The sequence below is a fragment of the Culex pipiens genome, chromosome 3, assembly GCF_016801865.2.
Source record: "Culex pipiens pallens isolate TS chromosome 3, TS_CPP_V2, whole genome shotgun sequence".
NCBI classification, from domain to species: Eukaryota; Metazoa; Arthropoda; class Insecta; order Diptera; family Culicidae; genus Culex; species Culex pipiens.
Genome location: NC_068939.1, coordinates 165,589,353 through 165,612,705, shown reverse-complemented (window position 1 = coordinate 165,612,705; position 23,353 = coordinate 165,589,353). Strand labels below are relative to the sequence as shown.

At 36.4% G+C, this 23,353-nt stretch overlaps 1 protein-coding gene across 2 annotated transcripts in view; it reads left to right on the top strand.

Moving 5' to 3' along the window:
• The first annotated feature begins 433 nt into the window (after positions 1–433).
• The window catches only part of LOC120419259 (uncharacterized), a 42,213-nt gene continuing 19,293 nt past the window's right edge, over positions 434–23,353 (top strand). For both annotated transcript variants that reach the window (XM_039581917.2, XM_039581926.2), the window contains exon 1: positions 434–589. The gene's annotated coding sequence lies outside the window, so the exon portion shown is untranslated. The remainder of the gene's footprint in view (positions 590–23,353) is intronic.

The window sequence follows — 23,353 nt, the reverse complement described above, 5'->3', positions numbered from 1 at the left end:
GTGTACGTGTGCGCAGCCTACTACTCCGACCAACTGTCACCCGCAGCAGCTGCGGCGTTTGAAAAGCCGCACAATTTCTGTCAACGGATTGCTTGCGATCGCGAATATTGGATTGGTGACCTTCAGTCGGATGAGGAGAGCCTGCTTTGATGACTTTGCGGGTTCGGAATTGAAGATTCGGAAAAAAAGTATTGCAAATCGTGAGAAAAATTAGTGCGATTGACGCACGTGGGGTTGCGTGTGTGTGTGTGAGTGTTTTTTTTTTCGTGAGGTTCAGTTGAGAAGAAGATCCAAGTGAGAAGCCATTTTTCGAGAGAGAAAAAAAGTTTAATTATTGAAGTGTGGGTTTTGCAAATAAAGTCCAGGCAGCTGCTGCCGGTAATGATCGTGATGGTGCAAACGGAATAATATTGTTTTGTGGGAGTGTTTTTCTTCTTCTTTGAATGATATATTGGAAGAGATAAAAAAAGAGAAGAATCTGCTGTGTCATCTCACGTACAACTGTTGGATTACTTTCGTCATTTGTGCTAAAGTAAATCAGCGACCGGAAACAGAACAGTTGGGCGGATGTCGTGTGATTTGTTGGAAGGTAAGATTTGTTAATTTATTAGTTTTTAATTTGATATTCTCAATTTTTATTGCTTTGATTTTAAATACAAAATCAGGATTAAATAGAATTACACTTCAGTAAAAACATTTTTTTTTTGTAAATTTTACAGATATTTATGTAAAAATCTTTTCCCGCTTTATTTTTTTAAAATATTTTTAAGTTTTCAATTTTTTGTTTTCTTATAATATTTAAAATAAACTTTAATCAATTTATGTTTCTTTATTTTACTTTTTATTGGCACCTCAATATTATGTTTTTGTTTTTTTAATCATGAATTTTCTATTAATTTGAACCTAAAAACTTGTTGAATTGAGATTACTTCTCTAATCTAATCTAATCTAATCTAATCTAATCTAACCCTAGCGCAGCCAGTCTTTCGAGGGCATCCTGGAGAATGCCTTAGGTTGATTGACGCCTAGCATCTTCTTGTCATTATTAACAATTGCAGTGCCCCATTGCATTAGGTTGCATTGAAACATCACAAACGTTAAAGCGGCCAGGCCAACTGCGTAAAGTTCACCGCAAAGATGATTCGTTGAATTGAGATTACTTCTCAAGCAGTTAACACGTGTCCTTAATTGGCTTCCTGCGAAAATTGGTCAATTATGTTTATTATTGAGTGTTCGTGAAACCTTTCTGTGCCTCTTCAAAAAAAGTGCCTTAAAACAAATTATCTAGAGTGTTTTTGCAAAAGAACGTATTAATATCACTATCAATTTGATTTATCTTAATAAATTTCAGAAATTTAGTCTAAAAACACTAATTTCAAGTTTTGACACTCTTCGAAATACTTCAACTCAAATGACCACCGTCAACCACTTGTCACTTCAAGCTCCACAATTGACTTGTAGAACAAGTTTATTTTTTCATACGTGCAACACTTTAGCGTTGCAACTGGGCTCCATTTTTTGCTCCTTGATCGCAGAAAAAAAAATATCCTCACCGGCTAGAAAAGCAAGTACAACCACCTAAAAGTCGGAAGTCCGCCAAACCAGTTTGAACACATGTGGCCGGCAGTGTTGCCAGCAGCAGCCCCATAATTGTTCAATCAGCACTGACTTGTTTGGGCTAGTTCGCCTAATTGGCTTTGGCAGTGAGCCGAAAAGTGCAAATTTGGTCAACTTGGTGTGGGGGGACTCGCAGAAAAACGTGATCCGAACAAATTAAACAACTTGTTGTTATTCGGGCTTTGGGCAGCTGGACTAACTTGAAGTGACATAAGTCACGTTTTGGCGCCGCTGCGAGCTTTGTGAAATGGGGATTATGTTTTGTGAAAAGTAGCTTAAAGAATTTAATAGTTTTAACTTTACAACGTAAATAATAAAAAGAATATCAGTTTAACCTCAAAGTTTGCTGATAGCGTCGCAAACGTCACACGTTGCAACGTCACAACTCTGTAGATTGTGAGCTGAAGACGGCTAGTGGCGCTGTAAGTGTTTATATATAGTAAAATATATACATCTCACATTAACCCAGTGATAGTTCACTGCATAACGTGACCCCCCCTCATCTTTCGATTGTCGGCCGAGTTGAAGAAGCTGATAACATTGGTGAACTTTCAACGGCTGAAACGATGGCAGGCTTGCCGCCGTAATAACCATGGTTTTTGTTCTTTTTTTATTAGTTGTTTTAGCGGTGTGTTTCAGCTTTTTTTTTAAAGTCCACCCAGTACTGAAAATATTTAATTTTTAAAAGGAATAATAAATTAACTGAATTTAAGGGCCTATAGATATCAACGATATTAATATTAATTTCACCCGTTCTGTTTATCAGGCTAAATTTTTTTAAAGTGTTAAAAAAACTTAAATATCAAATTTCAGGCTCAAGCCAAATATTGTGGCTTGGGCATGAAATTTGAAAGCAAAAAGTATTAAAAAAAATGCTTTATACATGATTACAGTTATTCTACTACCACAAATAAGGAAATATCAATTAGTTTATGAAAATAATTTTTAAATTTGCCTAAAGTCTAAAAGTGCGTTATTAGCTTACAATGATTTGTAGACTTTTTTTTTCCAATGAAAATTGAAAATTTCAGGCAACACGTTTCTTTTTTTGAAAAAAAGTTTGCCCATATAATTTTACAAACTAAATTAGCAGCTGCCCAAACGATTTCACATGCCATTCAAAAATCTGTATCCCTTCGAAGGAATATTTTGATAGATTTGATGTCTTCGGCAAAAGATGTAGGTTTAAATGAGGACTACACCGAAAAAAAAAAATAATTCACTATAGAAATTTTTCGCTATTTTTTTTTCACTTTTTGTCATTAAATTTATATTACTAAAAAAAATATTAATTTTATCAAATGTTTTAGAGGACTTAAAATTCCATGTATCAGAAAATTTCCGGAAGAGCAATCAATCTAAAAAATAAAAAGAAAGAAAATTTTAGACTTAATTTTTAATGTTTAATTAAATTTGTAATCCAAAAGTACTTAACCCTCTACAACTCAACCTCGCCTCTAGGAGGGCATCGATCTAAAAATTCGCCCAAAATCAAGTTTTCAATTAATTTTTGATCTCAAAAAAGCATTGGGAACAAGAAATGTTGAAATTATTTTTAAGGGTTGATACAAGAAAAAAAATAAACAAGAGAGGTTAAGTTTTTGTAGAACAAAAGTTGCTTAAACACGGGAAAAATAAAAAAAAGCTTCTTAAAAAAATTGGACATTACAGGGTTAGTTGAAAATGTGAGAAAGTTCAAATTTTTTAAATGATAACGATTTTAGGTAACGTTTCTTTTAATAAATCGCAGTTTTTTATTTCCTTGAAATTTTTTATTAGAATTTTTTCCAGCATTTTGCTTTTTCGAACTTTTCTGATACGACCTTTGGTAGCCCTAGTTTATTTTTATCACCGATCTCGAGGACTAATAGTCCGACTTTCAATGTTGAAAATTGAAAGTTTCTGAAATGTAGTGCTATTTTCAATAAAAAATATTTCTAAATTTTGTAATCTGTTTGTATAACTGTTTATAAGGATTAAAAGCACTTATTTTTGACATTTTCAAATGTCAAGCAAAAACAAACCCGATTTAATATCACCAGAGGTGAAATATAGCCTTTCTTACAAAATAATGAAACTCCGAAAAATATATAAGTGCAATCAATTTTTCAGAAACATAATGATACCACCCAGTGTGAATTTGACCTAAAGCTTCGAATCTTTTTAGACTAAACCTCGAATGCATTTTTTTTAAATTTCAGAGGTTCATTATGGGACGCAAGATAATCATATTTAATTAAGAAAAACTAATTGGATTGAATTATTAGAAAAAATAAAATAAAGGGTACTCAGTCTTCAATGTTAGTCTATGATTAACAAAAAAAAAATATGTATCGATGTTGCACTTTGTTGATCTATTATGAGAAGCCAGAAAGAATACTTTCACGCGCAGCGTAAAACGCGCAAGCGTAAATGTGCTGGCGTAAATGTGCTGGCGTAAATGTGCTGGCGTAAATGTGCTGGCGTTTATGCTTCGACTTGACGACTTTTCGAGCGAGAACGAGCCGGAACTTCGAATTTGATGTTCAGTATATGATTCTGTATAAAACCAAAAAAATAATAGGAAAAAATAGGGTAAAAATAAGACGAAAAACACTAATATGGCTATATCTCTGGAAATACATTTTGGAAAAGCTTCAAATTTTGGGCCCAAGCAGTTTATGGCGCATGTTTTCGAATGGCTTTTTGTTTGAAACTGAATTCTTTTAATTTGATAGTGTTATCTGTAAAATTGTCCAAAAAATACCTCTAAAAATGGCTTTGACCGCATTTGCTGGTCGAAAATTGTGAATCGAAAATTAAATGTTCGTCTCCGACCCCACGGCTACAAATCTGAAATAAAAAATTGTGGGTTTTACGAGCGGTTTTCCAATGATGGAAGACACAAATTTTTAAGAGCGGATACAGACATCGCTCAAGTATTTCAGAAAAAGAGCTCTCAAAAATCAGACTTTGAGTTCCGGGTTTCGGGCCAAAATTCAATCGAAAGAGCGCATCTAAACCTTCAATTTAGTAATAGGATTTTTTTCTGGGACGATTCCTCGCCGTGCACGATTTTTTTAAGATTTCTGAGAAAAGCGTTTTTCCAAAAGCAAACCTTAAACCTTTCTTTTGTAAGAAAGGCAAAAGGTGTAATTTTTTTTTCGGTGTATTTCTCATCCGTACAGTACAGACTCGATTATCCGAAGCCTCCATTATCCGAAGTTTAGATTATCCGAAGTTCGATTATCCGAAGGTTTGTATAAAACTTCGGATAATCGAATCAAGAAAAAAAAATTTCTTGCTTTAAACATCAAATTCGAGTTCCGCGACCCCATTTTAGTCAAATTTGAATAGTTCGACGGCAACATTTCAAAAGGCATCATGTACATTTTGACACTTTCTGGGTTATTGCATATTCTGAAAGTACTCCTAATAAGCTACCTATCCTCCAAAATTGAGCAAAAGTTACTTCAGTAAAGTTAGCTTAATAATGATTTTAAATAAAGTAACAAAAACAAAATCTCTGGCATCAGCAGTGCCTGTTTATATAGCTCTGTCAACCTGTCAAATAAAAGACTACATGAACCTCGTGACGAAAAAAAGCATCATGAAAAAGACGCCATGTACATTTGCCGACGAAAAGCGAATCATAACAAAACTTCCCCTCCACTTGCAAAAGGCGCCATGTACATTCGGCGAAGAAAAACGAATCATAACAAAGGGTGATATAGACGTTGGTTATTTCAAAAGAAGTTATGTTTGTTTTTCTTAAATATAATGACGGAAATAATGGAGTAGTGCGGTGCCTGTGTGGACGCGCAGTCCGGTTTTTTTTCGTGTTATTTTCCGTCTCTTTTGTGTCGCTGTTCGAGTGCATGGGGTGATTGGTCATTATAATTAAATAATGGCATCAGTAGTGCGGTGCCTGTGTGGACGCGCAGTCCTGCTTTTTCGTGTTATTTTCCGTCTCTTTTGTGTCGCTGTTCGATTGCATGGGGTGATTGGTCATTATAATTAAATAATGGCATCAGTAGTGCGGTGCCTGTGTGGACGCGCAGTCCTGTTTTTTCGTGTTATTTTCCGTCTCTTTTGTGTCGCTGTTCGAGTGCATGGGGTGATTGGTCATTATAATTAAATAATAACATCAGTAGTGCGGTGCCTGTGTGGACGCGCAGTCCGGTTTTTTTCGTGTTATTTTCCGTCTCTTTTGTGTCGCTGTTCGAGTGCATGGGGTGATTGGTCATTATAATTAAATAATAGCATCATTAGTGTGGTGCTTTTCGGGACGCGCAGTTCTGTTTTTTTTACCTTCTTATTTTTTCATTGTTTTTTTTTTTCACTCGCGTTCGTTGGCCGATGAGTTTCTTTGTGTTGTTCTCTTTTTATAGTTTTTTTTTATAAAAACGTACCTATTTTTTTTGAGACTAGCAAGTCGTATTGCTGGATTAAGCCCTTTCTATATCATCGATGATTGGAAGGCACGCCGTCGAATATTTTTAAGGCTTATGATGTAAAATCATTTCAGTAAATGAAGCCCTTCCTACATCACCGATGATCGGAAGGCACGCCGACGGAGAATTTCTGGAGAATCTCGGTCGAATTAATACTATATTTAAATCCCTAGATAGCTATCTTTCCGCAGCCTGCTGCCTAAGATTTTTAAAATTTCAACCGATAAACAAATTGCTTATGGTCGCATCACCTACCACAGTGAATCCTGACCTCATACCCATCTAACTAACCCCTCAAAACTCATGTGATACTTTGTCGGAGACGCAGCTGATTTAGCGGTCCCATCACTCAAGTATCGGCTAACATTCCCATCCACTTCCCCGTGTCTTACCTCTGGTCGTGGCCGGCGTCGGTATTGATCAGCATGATAGGGACCTTTGAAAATTGCGAAGGGGTGATGATTGGTTCCTACTTTTCATCTGTGGTCCACGGAGCAATGTTTGGGGGTCCTGTTCAATAACGAAGTAGCAGCTACGGGTAGACACCAATGCTATGCTATGCTATGCTAATATAATGACGGAAATAATGTTTTATTGAATATGGATGATCAAGTATCAATAAAAGCAACGTTTTCATCGTTTGTTATCATTAGAACATTTTCTTTTGCCTTTATATTAAAATGGGAATTGAAAAATGATGCTCAACATTCAAATGCGTTTTTCTTGAAACGCATGGTTTGTACATGATGCTTTTTGAAATGTTGGCGTCGAGTTGTAAAATTGCCTGTAAAATAAAAAAATGCATTTTTTTTAAATATTTCATCATTGCTATTTTGACCGTCATCTCGGATTTGAAAATTCTAAACCACTTTAGAGTAGTTTAAGAGTAGTTTAGTATATATATACTAAAGCTCAACAATCAAAAATAAGACAACGAAAAAAATATCGGAAGTGAAATTTAGCCAAGGCCTTCGGATAATCGAGTCTAAACTGCACTATTTTTGTATGGACATCTTCAAATTTGTATGGAAAACGGTAACGGTAAATTGATTGCAAAACAGCTTCGAAGGGCACTAACAGTTTCAGACAAATAAAAAAAAAAAATGCAAAAACAAAAAAAGGATGGCTGAAATCTCAGATAATTGCTCAACACAATTCTCAATCAACGATGCAAGATTATTTTATGGAGGATTTGTATTTTCTTAAAAATAAGTCTGTATTTGATCTGTATCATGTTGAATTCGGAGCCATAGAGGAAACGTTTGTACTTTTAACAGCAGATTTAAGTTTTTAATAATTTTAAAACAGAATCCAGATACTAAATTGTCGAAATTTTTAAATGCAGTCATTTTTCAAAATTCTGTAAACACAGATATTTGTGATTTTCGGGATCGAAACAGACAATCAACCAGTGAAATTTTACAAATAAACTTCGGATAATTGAGTCTGGACGAGAAACGAGAGACAAACTGCCAAACAAATCATCAAATCGGAAATTCCATTTCCAGTTGTAAACTGAATGGCTCCCGCGCTGAATTACGAGAGCAAGTCGCACTTTACGCCACCGGAGAGTTCAAGGTCGTCCGCTCTTTCCGATCTAGTGGGCCGGGCCGGAGTATAGAGAAACCGCACAAACCACGTTCGCTCGGTCGCGTTCAGACCTCAGCAGACGTTATTGACACCACGCTCCGCGCCGCCTGCTATGTCACCCCTTGGACAGGTTCTCCGCGGAGTTGTTATCTGGTAGTGTGCTCTTGTCTGGGATGGTTTTGCGAAATTTTTGAGTTGAAAGTTTCTTTTTAATTTTGAATTTTTATGGTAGAAAAAACAAATATATTTCGACAAAATGTAAAATTTGATTCTATTATCTCCATGAGCTCCCACTTCGGTTCAAATAAAACTGACAGAACGTCTGCGACTAGAACAGCGCTAATAAGATCACCTAACGATTCAACTATTGACACACTCGCGGATCTAACGAGGCTGTGCCAACCAGCAGCTACTCACACTGTCTTTGTAGTCTCTGTTGACTTGCCAACAGAACAAAAGGGGTGTCTGCCAGTCAGTGATGCAAATGCAAGGCCTACTGGGGGTTCAATCACAAACTATCAGACGTGAAACTGTAATTTATTGACGAGGTCAAGAAAATAACGGTTATTTCAAATCTAGAAAATTCTTGGACGTTTTTGTTTCGCATTTTTTATTCTATTTTAAAGTTAAGAGAATTTTCTAATTTAATACTTGAAGTCTATGATATTGATTAGTAGGAGGGGGTGCTATTCTAAAGTGTGATCTGAATTCATTCGATTACAATATTCCGGCGGCGTATAAAACTGGGTTGGTTCCATCCAAGGACACCGATTAGAATGATCCGATTTCAATCTCTTCCACAATGAGATAAGTAGTTCACGTGGATCACGCGACACCAGCAGGTAGTTAACCCGTTTGAGCGGGACACAGATTAGACGCGGTTCGCTCGAGTGCGGCAAATTAACATATCAATACAGACGGATGATTTACGACGTGTCAAAAGGTGGCTGCCTCCTGTCGGCATTAGCGTCATCACGACCGTGTTAGGTGATGGGACGGAGCAAATATGGAGAAGCCCCGGTTGTTTACGGTTGCGCTACATCATCGTCGTTACACCTTGCAACACCACCTGAGGAGGACAGCTGATCCAAGCTGTGAGTCGCGAAAGAGCGGAGCAGATCTGCCGTACGTTGGGTACACTTTGTTGCAGATCAGATCATTATTAGAACTAATAGTAATAAAATTAAGCCAAAGTTTTTGCCTTCCTCACCTTACTGAGGAAAGGCTATAAAATCACTCGGAAAATGAACTTCTTACTTCGACCTTGTAGACCCACCTTCACGTATACCTATCGACTCAGAATCAAATTCTGAGCAAATGTCTGTGTGTGTGTGTGTGTGTAGGGATGTGGATCTGTGCATCAAAAAATATGCACTCGATTATCTCAGCACTGGCTTAACCGATTTGGACCGTTTTGGTCTTATTCGATTTGTCTTGGGGTCCCATAAGTCCCTATTGAAAATTATGAAGTTTAGTAAAGTACTTTAAAAGTTATGCTAAATAAACGATTTTGGCGTATGTCCGGAAGATTGTAAAAAGGGTGGTTTTTGCAAGAAACCCTATCATGTTATACATTTTCAGAAAGGTATTTAAAAGACCATTCCAATGAGCCCAAAACATTGAAGATCTGACAACCCTATCAAAAGTTATTAGCACTTAAGTGTTATTTATACACTTTTTGGAGGCCGGATCTCAGATATTTCAACGAAAATGATGTCCGGGTCCATCATGCGACCCATCGTTAGTTAGATAATCAAAAGACCTTTCAAATGAGCCTAAAACATCAAGGATCTGAAAACCCTATCAAAAGTTATTAGCACTTAAGTGTTATTTATAAACTTTTTGGTGGTCGGATCTCAGATATTTTAGTAAAAATGATGTCCGGGTCCATCATGCGACCTGTCGTTAGTTAGATAATCAAAAGACCTTTCAAATGAGCCTAAAACATCAAGGATCTGACAACCCTATCAAAAGTTATTAGCACTTAACTGTTATTTATACACTTTTTGGTGGCCGGATCTCAGATATTTCAGTAAAAATGATGTCCGGGTCCATCATGCGACCCAACGTTAGTTAGATAATCAAAAGACCTTTCAAATGAAATGCGAACTATCGTTGGATAGGTTTTTTTATCAGACCTTGCCGATGAGCCAGAAAAATTGAAGGTCTGCGAACCCTATCAAAAGAAATTATTAATAAAGTTGATTTGTTAAACATGTTAAGGGAATGTTGATATTTTTACTGAATGTATTGACTTTATGAATGTGAGGAAGGCACCAACCACCTAAAGGTGGATTAAGTAACGTTTTAAGATGAAAATTATCCATTTTCACTATTTCCAGCCAAGACGATCATTATAATACTCATTCCCATCACTCTAAGCGGTGGTGTCTGAAAGATGCTAGATATTTCAGGAAGTTCCATGAAATTTACTAAAACCAAAACACCAACAATTAGAGCAACTTTTTGTGAACATTTCTATTTAATTTGGCTTTTATCAAAAGTTATTGCTACTTCTTTTACAAGCATTTTACAAAAATATGTTTAAAGTCTATTCTCGTCTGAGTAGAATTCTGTGTTGCCCACGCAACTTCTATTATCGGCCTACATTTGTTTTCTTTCAGCGCACTTTTATTGATGCCAGTTTATGTTATTTGAAACAAACATTTAGGATTAAACTAACAAAATGTAGCGTTTCCTGAGGAAGTCACCTGGCATCACTCGCTCACTCTTAACGCTGTTTTTGGTGGTGGTGGTGGTGGTGGTAGAGGCCTTTGTTCTTTATTTGCCTTCGCTTCTCGCTCAGTTTTGACGAGAATAGGCAAAACGTCAAGTTGCTTAGGGCGTTTGTTTTTTTTTATAGCGCCTGATTAAAAATTAATAACATAAAATTTAGTTTCACAGATTAACATTTTACAATTTCCTCTGCAACAGAGTGTACCAAACCGTGCCAACGTTCTCATCATCCTCAATCCACAAGTCACTTCACTTTTGAGAAGAGCTTGTTTCGCGTAAAGTTCGCCGTTGACCTTGCTTTGGCGATGCCGCACTATCGGTGAGAACAAATCTTCGAATTATCACGCCTCCTCGCGTCAAGGATTTGAATTGGACGACGAACACGATACTCAGCGCAACAAGTCAAGTGCAACTTCCTTCTTCCGAATTTGGCTTGGCTCTTTTTGTTGGTGGGATTTGCACATCCAACGCCGCCGCCGCTTGATTGGTTTTACACCGGAGATCGCGAAAATGAGACCATCGATTAGGAAGAGTTTCGAATGATCGCGAACGATTGAATCATCGACGAAAATATCATCGCTGAGCGATGACACCGTTGTCATGGACTACTTGATATTCTTTTTGAAGGTATTTTTTCTGATAGGTCGATAATAGGATGCTGGTTGGTGCTACTGCACCCTTTCCGATCGATCAAGTGACCACAAGTGTGCAGACAAGTAGTTTCAACCAAGTGAACCATACTCGCAGCAGTGAAGCAGCGTCGGAACCCCATTTTGACACCTTGCCAACTCTTGAGAGTCGTTGACTGACGCTATCGCGCAGCTTTGATCTGTTCGTTGACCAACTCGAGGGGAAACTTGTTTTGTGGCGATGCCTGCAGGCCATTGGCCACCATTAGGAAGCGAACCGAGCGTCACACGCGAGTTTGGCTCCGAAATCGGAACTGACTGAGCAACCATGTTTGGGTAATGATCCGGGGCGAGCTTGCGAAAAGTTTGGCGGATCGGATTACCTGCAAATCGCAAATACCTTTAATCCTTTCCGACGAAGATCTTACAAATCATTGCTTAATCGGTTCAGACCATTTCTTCACCGGTGAGCTTCGCTGTACTCACTTCATAATCCGACTCCAAAGAGAACGTATCGAGCCTGTTCAAAAGGTCACCACCAATGCGATTCAAGGAACCTCTGCACCTCGAAGGAGGCGCAGCCTTCTAATATTATTTGATCTGTCAAAACATTCAAGGTGATGAATTTATAGGTTGACACATTTTATATTTTGCGATTTTCGAACTCAATTTTGTTTTGTGTCCGATTAAAGGTTCCTCACGGCAAAGCCGTGCCGACGAAGTAAAAGGGCGTATCCATCGCGCAGGGCATACTTTATTGGCCCTTGTAACTCTTGGCTTGTCGAACAGAGTGTTTTCGCCGTGTAGCACAAAACGTCGTCATGACTTCTGAACTTTTGTCGTCGTGGACGTATCAATGGAATCAATTTGCATTGCTCCTTCGGAGCCATTCTCTCCAGGTATAATCCACCTCTTGGGTCCTCCATTATATGCAGATTTCTTGTGATCTTCGTTCCCAGCAGCGCGCTGTAGTACTTCCTTCGGGTTGGTCCGTTTAAAATTGGATGTTGTAAATATAAAATAATCACCTCGTTCGTGTCGGTCGTTGTCGTTCACCGTGAACAAAATAATAACAATACGAAGCCGTTCCGATGTAAATTACAATCGCAAATATCGACGCACTGTGGTTTTGGACAGTTCGGGAGGGAAAAAAGTGTTTATTTTGTTTCGTTCTTGTGGCCGAGTCAGCTCCCAAAACGTGATTGGTCACGTTTTGGGCGAAGAGAACGGTCGAAAAGGGACATCTGTTGTTTTGTTCAAATATGTAAACACAACTTAATTCACTCTCGAGAAGAATGCTTTGAATGTTTTCGTGGTAAATGTAACTATACAAATGTATAATAGAGCTTTATGACGTTTCGCGTACGCACACTAGCGCACCATTTGGTTTTGCTGGCTGACAAAATTTAACCTCACTTTATTTTCGTGTACGTACACGCAATACATACGCAAGTAGAATGCTCTATAGGGCGTAACTTTCGATGTAAACAATCAGCTTATCCCGCTCACGCCTAATGTAAACATTACAATCTTTTCCCTTTTTCGAACTCTCACTAGAGCGTCCAATTTCCCGTCCCGGGAAAAAAATTCCCGGGAATTCCCGGGATTTCCCGAAAAAAAATATTTCCCGTATTACAAATTTCCCGGGAATTCCCGAAATTCAAGCGGAAGTATACATTTTCTTAAATTTAAGGAACTTTTTTTTGAAAATTCTCTGAAAAAATAATAAATGAATAAACTCAACATGATTTTGTCCAAATAAATGTATTGTTTGGTTTATATATAATTCATCAGATTATCAGAAATTATGATGTCAGAATTATTTCTGATAATATTAATTTTTGAAGCAACTGGGAATAGATCTTGCTTAATGAGTATTAAATTATAACAATTAGGTAAGCTTTTAACAGATTGATGTTATTTCATCAAAACAATATTAACTCCTTAGCTCCAAATTAAAATTGAGATTTTTTACGTTTTTGTTTACCATGATCAAATGAGATGAAAATCGAATTTGTGCAAAAATAATTAATTCAATTGGTTGAATACCTAGTACTAAAGAAATTACAATTTGAAGTAAAAGAATTATGGAGCACTGGTGCAACTACAGGTGTAAGAGGGTTAAATGTGAAAAAATAGAAGACTTTTTGTGAAATGATATTAATTTATCGTATAATATAAATCATGTTGCATAATAATACAAAAAAAAAACATTGAAAAATTACTTTCTATTGTTTGTTCTCAAAAAATGCAAAAATATATTCAAAGCTTGCTTCAAATATTTGAAAACATTGGGTTGTTTGAGGTAAAAAACGAAGTTGACTTTATAGCTGTCGGCCACCATTGCTAGTACCAACCACTAGTGTCTTCCTTTTTATCTACAAGGACTTCGCCGCCCTGGGCTCCTAAGTGTATGAAAGTATGGCACGGAGCGACGGCGCCGAATACCCATATTTACACAAAGAATTTTAGAGCGCCCGCCGCGGGATTCGAACCGGCGACCTCTGGATTGTGAGTCCAGTGCGCGGTCCGATTGATCCACACGGGCGGGCGAGGTAAAACCAACACTAAAAAGCATTACCATTTGATCAAGAGCTGAAACCAGTATTTGTCATGAAAGACATGTTTTTTTTTCTCAATTCAATAAACTTGTCACAGAGGCAAGTTTAAAATAAATTTTATGATTATGGATTATGGATTCATTTTACTCACAGTTTAAACACATTAATAAAACATATTTCTCATCAAAAAATACCAAAATACATTTTCTTGTAGTTGAATGATTATTTAGATGCAGTCAAGCTGTTAATTGATCTTCACACTTATTTAAACCATTAATGTTGATGTCCTATACAATTTTGTTGCATAATATTAATCAAAACCATGATCATAACAATTTTCAATAAATTTAAAATTTCCCGGGAATTCCCGGGAAATTGGCTGAAAATTTCCCGTTTCCCGGGAAATTTGTAACCCCGGGAAATTGGACGCTCTAACTCTCACCAATTCTGCTGAAGGCGCTCTGTACGTGCTTCTGAATAGTTGTCAGTAGTTCGATGTCGTTGGTCAGTGGCAGCGTAATTGCCTCTCACCTCAACTGGGCTAGGTTCAATCCCAGTAGAAACCGATGAGCATTTCTTGAGACATGTTTGGTCACGTCAGATAAGGAAGTAAATGTAAACAAATAGTCTGTACCTTTTTCGCAAGTGACAGTTCACGTTAAGTATGAGTAAGGATCCAAGGTATGTAGATTAGATAAGGTAAGGCGGGATTTCCCAACTGTCAAAATAGTTTGCACAAAATCCGAATTTGACATGGAGATTTTTAGAAAAGTGAAAATTTTACCATTTTCCGGGCAAATTTCACCGGATTTTTTTCTGTAGGGTTGTTAAGTATGCCAAACTTAACCGAAAAACGCGTTTAGTTGAATTTATTTTTTTGAAAAAATATTTTTGTTTTAAAAGCGTATTTCGGTTCAGTTTGGCATGCTTAACAACCCTACAGAAAAAAATCCGGTGAAATTTGCCCGGAAAATGGTCAAATTTTCACTTTTCTGAAAATCACAGCTGGAAAACCCGCCTTACCTTACTAATCTACATACCTTTGGTTAGGATCAAGGGAATGATGGAAGGAGAAGAATCTTGAAACCTCATAATTCTGATTGGTGAGCACCTATGCCAAAAACCAAGATTGTTTATTTTTCACTCTTTGGTTTGACAGTCTTGGTCTGACAGTTTTGGTCTGACAGATTTATCAGGGATTTTAGTCTGGACAAGGCGAGGGATAGGACACAGCTCCCTCTTGGTTAGGATAGGCTGCTTGTTTACAATCAAGGCCCGTTTATATTAAGTATGGTCATAAACATAAGTCATTAGTTAGAATCCAAAAGTCATCAGTTCTTAAACCTTCGTTCTGAACAGTCGCCACCTTCAGCGCATCATTTTCCACATCCGTCACGTTGACTCGCCGTGACAGTCTGTGACGTCAATCTGGCCAATTTGCTGGAATCTTTGTGGTCCACACAATTTATCCGAATGACACTATACTCACACACATCAATGTGATGATCTTCTTTTTTTCACACCACAATATTATCATCACCATCATCGTCGTCGTCGCAATTGGTGTTCCCCATTCGACTTAGCACAAAAGTCTTGGGCTGGACATCCTCCGTGTGGAGACGATACAATTTTTCTATTTAGCATGATCTTTACGCCCAAGTGCAATTTACTTCAGCCGCGACGCGGCACGACAGCCAATTTTTGAGTTGAGGAGAGTAATTTTCACGATGAGTAACGCTCGGTTCACGTGATCCAGCGGTCAAGTCTCGACTTGGAGACTTTTTTAGTCGAAAATAGTTTGATGTTTCATTTTGACAGTGTGTGTAAGCACCATGTAAAAAGTGACAGTTCTTAAAAAAATGTGTCAAACTACCATGGTTTTATTGTAGTACTTTGTTAGTGTAGAATGTGACAGCACTTTGTTTACATCGCTGCACTCTAACGAAAAGTTACCTACTTTTGTTAGTTAAACAACTTCCATCATTCTTTTTTCAGCAGGTTGGATTAACTTTCGTCGTTAAATGGTAATGAAACCTCCCACATACCAATAAGTTCTGTAATTAATAAACAAAAGTGATCCCTCTCTCTGACACGCACCCAGTTTGACGACAGTCTACTAGATCGAGTGGTGACGGAACAACATAAGAGACTTGCTCGATTGTGTGCGTGTGTGTGACAAGACAGCCGGTTGACCGTGATCTTGAATGATCGATCATCGAGTGTGCTGTCATTCAGTTAAAAACTCGATTTCTTCACTGGGAATCGATTCCACGATCCACGATCACTCACACACACGTCTCAAATTGGATGGCATTTTTAGGCTTCTTGAAATTACTTTACCACCACGAATGCGTTGCAGACACTCACATGTGGTGCGGGGGGAAACATTTTGCAACGATGTTGATTTATGGCTCGATGAGGTCAACCGGTGTAATACCTCTATACACCGCGTGTATAGTAAGGCTCCGCGGTGGAACCGGTGTGCGCACGTGAACCAATTCTCATCAGAACGGAACTGCCCACCTTGCTGCAGGTCGACGATAATATGCATACATCCTAAGCTGCAGTGACGCACTGAGACAAGACTTAACTAGTCATTTTTACAGCTAGGTTTACACAGTTGATTCAAGAAAACTATAAATTTGAATAGAACTTAGTTTTTGGTTGCTACTCGCAATTCAACTTTCATAAAGTTTCACAAAAATAAAAAATTTAAAAGTTCTTTCGGAATCGTTCGATTTCGTGAATTGGGTTCTAAAATTGAGTTCTGATCGATTATTTAAGTAATAACATACAACCAAATGTTGCAACGCTTCAGCATATTTTTCTGAGCATAATGGCATTTTTACATAATCAAAACTTTTAAAATTATTTTTTTAATTTATTTAGAACTTGTTTTAAAACAGTCCAGACTCGATTATCCGAAGGCCTTGGAAAAAATTCACATTGGATAATAGAACTTCGGATAACCGAATCACAAAAAAATCCTTTGTCTTATTTTTGATTGACAAGCTTAAGTATGACTTCTTAACTACTCTAAAGTAATTTATAATTTTTAAATCCAAGATGGCGGCCAAAATGGTGGTGATGAACAATTGCAAAAATGCATTTTGTAATTTAATAAGCAATTCACTATTCAAATATGACTAAAATTGGATCGCATAACTCGAATTTGATGTTAAAAAAAAGAAAATGAAAAAAATACGATTTTTTCATTATCCATAGTTCCATACAAACCTTCGGATAATCGAATTTCGGATAATCGAGGCTTCGGATAATCCAGTCTGGACTGTGGCAGCCTTTTTTGACAGTTTGACGAGTATATTGCATGACAGCTCGTTTCAAGGGGACTATAGTTGATCCAGCGCATAATGTTGACTACTCGAGTTATTTATTTTTGCATGGAAATTTAAAAAAAAATTCATAAATGAATGGTTCTCTAGCAAGCCTTTTATAGTTGTATTTAAAAATGTCCAAAGGCTTTAGGACCATATTCAAACAAATATTTTAAATATAAAAAATGTGTAAATAAAAAAAACTTAAAAATTTTACAATCAGATTTAGAAACTAAGTTATTCAAAAATAAAAATATTAAAATCTTCAAATCGAAAAAAAATTCAAAAAAGAATACATTCAGATATTTAGAAATTCTAAGAAATCTAAAATCCAATCATCAAAAAGATACTAAATTTCTTGAAATATTTTAAGTTCAAAAACCAATAATTTTAAATTTAAAGCTTTGAAAAACTTAAAATTCTAAAATAAAACAAAACAAAAATTTCCTTATTTTAAATCCTTTGAATTTAAAAATTTGGTAATTACGGACATTCTCAAAACTTCAAAATTCCACATTTCTTAATTTAAAAAAAATATGAAAATTTGCTAATTTAAAATTCTAAATTTGAAAAATTTAAGAAGACAGTTCGTACTCGATTATCCGAAGACCTCGCCAAAAATTTCAGTCCTCGAATCGCTAAAATATTATTTTCTTAAAATTCTGAACTCTAACCTAAAATAAGGCTCCAGATAAGCTCCAAAGTTATCTGATTGTCTGTTATCTAAGATGTTGACAAAGATGGTGGCATAATTTATGAATTTAAAATTTTTGATCAAGGTTATTTTTTTTATCTTGAAATAAAAAATAAATAAAAATAAGATACCTATTTTTTTTTTTTCAATTTAGAGTTATGAATTTTTGGAAGATTTCTAAAATCTAAATTTGAATTTTTACATTTTGAATTTCTGAATATTCTCATCCCCCTCCATCTCAAAGCGTACGCCCTTTTTAATTTTTGATGAAGAACGGTGAACAAACACGCTTTAAAACGATTTTTCTGCAAAATACTTTCTGTTGAGAAAGGACACCTTGTAAATTTTTAAAATTTGAATTGGTAATTTTTAATTGCTTGAAGATTGGATATTTGGTTTTTTCATCCAAAATTACTAAATTTTGAAAAGTTTGAATATCTATCTATATTTTTTTTTAAAAGGTTCTATAAGCTATTGTGTTTCATATGTGTTATAGGACCTATTAAAAACTAGATCTGTATTTTAGAATTTCTAAATTTCCTAATTAATTATTTTAAAAGTTTATAAATCGAGTTTTTCGTTCTTTCCGCGGTCCCTCATAGGCTAAAGCCGCCTCAAAGTTTCAGCCAAATAAAAAAATACAAAAAAAATAATTTCTTGAAATCGGCCGATTTCGTGAAGAGGTATAGAATATCGACAAACAGAGAGTCGACTTTAAATAATGATAACAATATTACAGCCCTGATTCGGTTTTTCGAAGCCACGATTATCTGAAGTTTAAAATATCTGAAATTCTATTATACAAGGTCTTCAAAGGAACTTCAAAACCCGTCAACTGGGACTTATCGGGACTACAGATTGTTGTTCTGTATTGTCCGTTTCTCTCGAAATGCCGCGCGGCATTTCAGAATATGCCGTAAACATTGTTGCCAGCGATTTTCGGCATTTTTGGTGCAATAAAAAACATACCTGGCAAAATGCCCAGTGATTCGAAGAAGAAGATCAACAAAAACAAAACGTGCAGTATGGGATTTAACAGCGCGCATTTGCTGTAAGTGCGGCGCGCCGTTCGAGGCTGGTTTGCCGCGTGTCTTTTTGGGCAATACGCGTAATATATGTTCTTGCCGAAACCATTTCTTTTTTTGGACTATTTTGCTAATCCATTTAACCGTGCTTTACGATAAAGCAAGGTGACAGGTATAATTGCCATTGGCCACGCGAAAGCGATCCACCGTCGGGGCAAATAAGAAGGCTCATAAAATCGGAATAAATTTAATGGGTATGGATATTGGGCATTGCAGTCAACGTCGGGAATAAGTATTGAGTCGATATTTTTTTATGATCAGCTCTACATTTTGACTTTCCTGCTGTTCAGTCAGAGTGAATTAAAAAAAAAAGTTAAGTTAAACAACTTTGTGAATATTTGATTGAATTTTTGAGAACTTCCGGTTCAAACTTTACATAACCTATAAACAGTATAAACAGAATGCGACCGCGCCAAAGGTGAACCGGAGGGGTAAATTTAATTAAATATTTACACCTACGATTCTCACCACACTCTCTGGACGTGTTTGCACTCGCACCGCCGAGACTGCTAAAAAACAGAGCAAACTTCGTGTGTCGGTCGGTATAAACAAATACGTCCGGAATTGTTTGTTTGGGGCGGCGACACAGCGGGATGCTGATGAGCGCGGTTCCAATTAAGTGGCCGCCGCCACCGCCGCCATCTTTGTTATTGTTTTGCTCGTTTCGATTCTCAAGGTTGACAGCGGGGCCTAATTGAAAGATTCGATAATTTTATTTTAGTGTGCACTTTTATGAGCGATAAATTTGCGCGGTTTTATGCTTGCAAGTGTAGTGGAGAGGGTTTGACACTTGACGTAAAAAGGAATCTTTAACTTGCTTTTTGTAGTTTGAGTTTTCTGTCTTCTATTTTCGTCAACCTCTTGGTACAAATGAGTCAAATGTTTCATAAGCTACCGATTTTAAAGGTGAAAATACGTCTACAAAGTACAAACTAAATCTAATCAGCAGCCAATTTGCCAATCAAAACTGTTTATAAATAGTAGCATTCGATTGGCCGATCCCAAGTTTGTTTTGCAAACTAAAATTGTGTAAATTAAACATGCCAAAAAAGTAGTACACAAACTATCAAATTGGCACATTGTATTCGCAAGAAGCACACGCCATCAAAAATGATTGACGTCTGTATCAGTTGGTTGTGCCTGATGCAGCGAAAATATTTATAAATTTTTATTTTTATTGCCCACAATAAATGACGACGGGCACAATCCCGAGGGGAGTACATCATTAAATAATTGGGTAATATTACGCAATGGTATGTGTTTTCGGAATCCGTACAAATTTATCATTTTTGATCCATCAGATTTTTTTTTTAAATTTGTTTTGTCTTAAAAATAAAAATAACATTTTCTTATCTGTTTGCAAATCGTTTATGAAAAAGGTGCCAATCAAGTAAGGGAAAAGAATCAGACCCCCCAGTCAGCGGAGGTTTGCGAATATTATTGATTGGAGTCAATTGAACCACGCAAACAAAGTGCCTGTTTCGCAGTTCTTAATATAGCTTAATTCGATTTCCACTCACGATTCGATTCCGATCGATCGTTTCGCCGCAAAAGGGTTCCCTTGTTTGTTTTGATTACTAATTTTAAAAATTAAAACTTGCATTGTGTTTATCTTTTTTACATTTGAGAACAGAACAATTAAAAAAAGTTTTATCTAATTCCATCAGAGAATGCTAAAATTATTGATAAAATTGTAGGATGACCCTATTACTCACCCAAATTCTGGAAGGCACGTGCCACTACCTGTGCAATAGTGAGTAGGTGAGGGGAAATTCCTGCTGTTGAACCCCTCGTTCTGTGTGGCGATCAAATTTGTCAAAACAATCGGCCCACCCCCCTCGCTGTCAATCACGAGGGGTGGCCCATTTCCTGGAATCGCGAAAAAAAAAAAGAATGTGCGCAATTTCGTTACGTTCTGTGGAATGTGTTTTTTGGTCGGTCAAATTTTTGGCTTTGATTCATGCAAATCTTGTCCAAGTGCCGCAACTGAGAGGGCAATACTAATTGCCCCGGCGCGATTGGCGTCGAATGCAAATTGATTGAATTTGATTGAACCGCACTGCTGCTGCTGACCGACTCTATTGCTGGATTGGCAGCGGATCAGAGGATGGGTTGATGGTCAACGATAGCCATGTGAATGAAGGAGAGTCGTAATTTTTGCATTGTTGGTTGTGTTTTATTTATTCGATGGGTTTGATATCGTATCGTGTAGGTAGAATGATGCACTGATATCCGATGATTTGATGAAAGTCGAATGTCACAAGGAGGTTGATTATTAAAAAATATTACAACCGAAAGTATAATATTTTTGATTAAAAATTCATATTTATAGCAATAAATAACTGTATTGGTCTATGTAACACTCTCCACTTCAGTGGTATTCGTGTCATATCAAAGTACACGGAGAATAATCTGTTCCCGAAATCGTGAACAAGTGTTAATGAAATTATGAACCACGAACAAACTGTTCAAATTGCATGGTTTGTTCTGAATTTCATTAACACTTGTTCACGATTTCATGGACAGATGAACATATCTTTTTTATAAAAGATGTTTAATCAATTTTAGAGTACAACTATTTTGTTCTGAACTGTTCTCATAATTTTCTACAACCTTGCTAAAGACACCAAAATCAATCAGAACATTTATGGAGTCAATCTTTCGTAGCTGTCATTTTACCAAAACACAGAAGGTTGACAGAAAAAAAAAACCCCACGTTGCACTCGAAAACTTTCCTCAATGAGGACAAAAGGCAAAAAAATCAAAAGTTGCGTCAACAGACCATTTCTAGAGTTTTTTTTGTTGAAAAGGTGCTATTGTGTTTCATATGTTTGCAGGACCTATAAAAAACTCTAGATTTTGTAAAATCATTCGTCCAAAACCCTACAGAGCAATTCCAGCTTACATCGGGAATTTTTCTGGTACTTTTGTACCCGACTCTCTCCGATTTCAATGAAACCTTGTAGACATGTTATGCTAGGCCTATATAAGCCATTTTTGTGTATATGGAGCCAATTGTACCCAAATATAACAAAGACAAACTTATGGGAAATTGGACGAGCTTTCCGATAAAAATATTTACGAGACTGAAAAATCAAGTCTGTCATATAGAAATTTCCCAAAAACAACCAAAAAACCTATTTTTTCAACATATTATTTTTAAAACCATTGTATCTTCACAAGGATTGGACATAGAACAATGGTCAATATGAAGACTTTAAAAAAAAAAGTTTAAGTAAATGATTTTTGTATTTTTTTTTAGAACAGACATACCATCCTGCATTTTTTGCGAGTCTTTTTGTAACATCTTACACACTTAGTTTTTTCTGCCGAACTTCGGCAGAATTCTGCCGAAATCAGAACAACTGAGCGCTCGGCAGACTGTTCGGCAGAAAATTAAGCTGCCGAGCGCTCGGCATTTTAATTTTGACAGCGGTTTTAGTTGTGCCGAAAATCTCGGCATTTTCAAAAACACTTTTTACCGAGATTCTTGGCAGTTTTCAATCAATTTTGAATTAGGTAATAAAGAAAACTTTAAATTGTTTTGTCAACTTAAACATTACCATTTATTTGAGCTACAAGAAAAAATAACGTAAAAGACACTGAAAACTGTAAATTAACTCTTTGCTCCAGAAGACATCGTCATTTGTTCATGGAAAAAATGATTCCCATAAAGTTGTTCCGCAACAGGCTTTTTCTTGACGGAAGCTTGAGGACGTTGTATCGATTGTGCAGTCCTGTTTTTTAGAGATAAAATTAAAATTAGCAAATGTTAGTTTCTGGACAACATAAAGAATACTTACCATTTCTAATTTCAGTATGTGCAATTTGCTCTGGCACAACTTAATCAGAAAATAAACATGGCTGTTCTGATTTTAGCTTAGCTCGGCACTTTTATATAATTTGGAAGATACTTCTGCCGAACTCGGAAGATTCTGATGGTACCGAAGTGCTCGGCACACTTTGAAACCGAAAATCGGCATTTTAATTTGAATTAACTGAGTACTCGGCATAATTTGACAGAAATTGTCATTTTCTTCCGAGACTTCGGCAGAATATTGTTTTGCCGAATATAATAACCTCGGCATACTATTCTGTCGAACTCAAAAATTGATTTCGAGGGTGTAGGCTATTTCCTCAAAAATTGAGAACGAAAAAAAATCGTGACATCACCTTAATATTTAACTTTTAAACCTTAAATTCAAAAAATCTCATAGATGTGGTGTGCATTTTTTTTCTGTGTAATTTTTTTTCAGAAAGCTCGTCCAATTTCCTACAAGTTTGTCTTTGACCACTTTTCGATACGATGCAACGGCTTCGAGATACAGTAATTTTTAAATTACAAAATAGAAAAATATTTAAAAAACTTACGCCCTTCTCAAATGTTGTTTTCGAGTACAATTGGCTCCATACACACAAAAGTGGCTTATATAGGCCTAGGATAACATGTCTACAAAGTTTCATTGAAATCGGAGTGGGTCGGGTACAAAAGTATCGGAAAAATTCCTATTTAAGCTGGAACTGCTCTACACTGAAATAAAAAAAACGATCAAATTCCTAAATTCTAGGAATTTTGCCTCCTTTTCTTATTACCATTGAATACTAATCCAAAAAAATCCCAATTGCTAAATAAGGAAAGGAGGCAATTTTCGTAGAATTTAGGAATTTGGTAC